Source organism: Meleagris gallopavo, chromosome Z (genome assembly GCF_000146605.3).
Source record: "Meleagris gallopavo isolate NT-WF06-2002-E0010 breed Aviagen turkey brand Nicholas breeding stock chromosome Z, Turkey_5.1, whole genome shotgun sequence".
In the NCBI taxonomy this organism is placed as follows: domain Eukaryota; kingdom Metazoa; phylum Chordata; class Aves; order Galliformes; family Phasianidae; genus Meleagris; species Meleagris gallopavo.
The window spans coordinates 31,939,786-31,942,178 of NC_015041.2; the positions used below are offsets into that span (position 1 = coordinate 31,939,786).

Sequence of the window (2,393 nt, forward strand, 5' to 3'; positions counted from 1 at the left end):
ATTTATATTTATATAGAGAGATCATTAAATGTTTACAAAGAACAATATTGTTACAAATACAATACTATACTTTTCCCAACGCTTTACAATAATTTCTATTCACCCTCTTTACAGAACAATAATATAACTTCATAGTCTAGGTACTGCGCTAAATATGTACAAGATATCTCAACCACATTGCTGTCTTCAGAAACATATTTTATTTAAAAAACAAGGAAAACAAGCAAACTCGGAATCCCCAATTTGAGCCAGGTTCAAAATAAATGTGAGAAACTTGCCAGTAAAAAAATAGAAGGGATGTTTCACCCTTAATGTAAACACTGAAGAAAGAGTTAACAAGACTGCACAAAGCAGCGAGAAAGAGAACAAATTCATGTCTGTCACTGAAGAAGGAATGTAAAGCAGCAGTTTGCTCTCTCTGTTAATAAATTCATGTCATCTGACAAACTGCTGCAACAGTCCAGAGAACTGTCAGCTTTCCACTCGGGGCGTGTTTTTTGAAACCCCTTCCCTCTACATGTAAGACAGGATTGTTAGAAGACAGTTACCAACAGTGCGTGTGAACTACGGACCTGCCAGTTCAGAAACCTCACACACACACTGCTACTGGAAGGATGTATTTTTTGTCTAGACTCTGATCCTACAAGCATTCACTTGTAGGTTAAATGCCTACGTACTGTGTACCATGAGAGCACTCGAGTGCCAAGAACTTGGCAGAATTTTGGATGGAAGATTTTCAAAAAACAGTTGTTTCATCGCTCTGTACTTTCAGGTCTTCAGCATTTTGCAGTGAAGTCAGGTAAGGACCCCACCACGTGAGTGGTTCAGAAGCACAGAAACGAGTGAAACTGAGTGTAAACACAGCAGGGCCCAGAAGCACGGTAACTGTGTCTTTGAGAGTTCACTGAGTTACCTCAGGCAACTTATGGAAAGGCTGCACTGTATATAATCCTCTGAATTGTACATGGATATATATTGTATTTACATATATTACTATATATATGGAGAGTTCTGAAAAAAATTCAAATGATCACCATAAACCAGATGCTGCATAAACCAGACAGGTAAACAAGATACAAGCCATCCATTATCCACTTGCATTAGCCTGGTGGCAGAGGTAAGTGTTAACCTGGAACGTGGTGCTCTTGTGCAGTCTGTTATTCCACAGATTGGGATTAAACTATATAACAACGAGAACTGCAGTAAAAACAAGTCACTCTGCATTAATCTCAACACTAAAACATATTCACTGACGATACCAGTTTATGCAGCACTCCATTACCTCCCTTAAGTATTTACTGCCCTAAAACTACAAAGTTTTGTTTTCTACCTCTTAGCAGGCCATGGATGTTTGTGATATCTAAAAGCCAAAAATGAGCCTCTGGAGCTCATGCTCCATGGCTTTCATCAGTGTGCACACCAGCTGTGCTTATGCACACACACAGATACATTTTCATCAATCTCTGGAGACATTCCAAGCTATCATTACCAGACTGCAAATAATGCTTCTTTTGCACGGTCTACCACACAGTAACTGGGAAACAAGTAACTGTGACCATGAGAACATCTTCAAAACAGAACAGACAGGTCTGTGTGACCTGTTCTTGTTTTCATCCAACTGAGCCTTCCTACCATGCTATGATACAGCAGAAACTGTTTCCGTAAAAGAAAACCAGCTTACCAGCCTGGACTAAATACATGGTACAATTTCAGTAAACACCAGTATACAGTCCTGGTAAAAGTAACCATAAACAATGGAGAATTTTCCTCTCACTAGGAAGAAAAGTCACTGCTTTTATTTATTATTATTATTCTTAAAAAATAAAAAAAGGAAACAACCCAACCCGTTTTCCCCCTTTTATCTCTAGCATGCAAGTTACAGGCCACTCAAATCCTATATTTCATACATCCCTACAATATATCTTCATACAAGTGCATATAGTACACATAGATATCCTAAAGGTGCCATACAAATGGAAAAAAAAGTCACAACTTAACTTAAAATAAATATGTTTATCCCCACTTTACCGCTCCGATTATTATCTATGTCATGAACTAAAGAGAAAGTCAATAAAATTAGACAAGTCTTTGGACAAAAATATGTTAAAATTGGCTCAGAGAACAAAATTACTTAGAATAGTATGCAGATCTCTTATATTCAAACTTCATAAATAGCAAGCACAATTTTAAAAACATCTATATACACCGGCACACATTGCTGTGTGCACCAAATGCAGAAATAAGAGCCTAGAAAAAGTGTAGCTATTCAGGAAAGCCCCTCACTATTTCTCTTGTAGATATTTAAAGATCCTCCCCCCCGCCCCCCCTATCTTTAACATCTAAAACAGGTAAGGGACTATAAAAGACATGTTACATTTAAAAGCAAAGTAAAA

The 2,393-nt window shown here is 37.6% G+C and overlaps 2 protein-coding genes across 2 annotated transcripts in view; one reads left to right on the top strand and one right to left on the bottom strand.

Annotated features, from left to right (window-relative positions):
- The window catches only part of SMC5 (structural maintenance of chromosomes 5), a 322,808-nt gene that overhangs the window by 265,733 nt on the left and 54,682 nt on the right, over positions 1–2,393 (top strand). The window lies entirely within an intron of this gene.
- LOC100541124 (amyloid-beta A4 precursor protein-binding family A member 1) overlaps positions 1–2,393 on the bottom strand; it is an 18,911-nt gene that overhangs the window by 16,158 nt on the left and 360 nt on the right.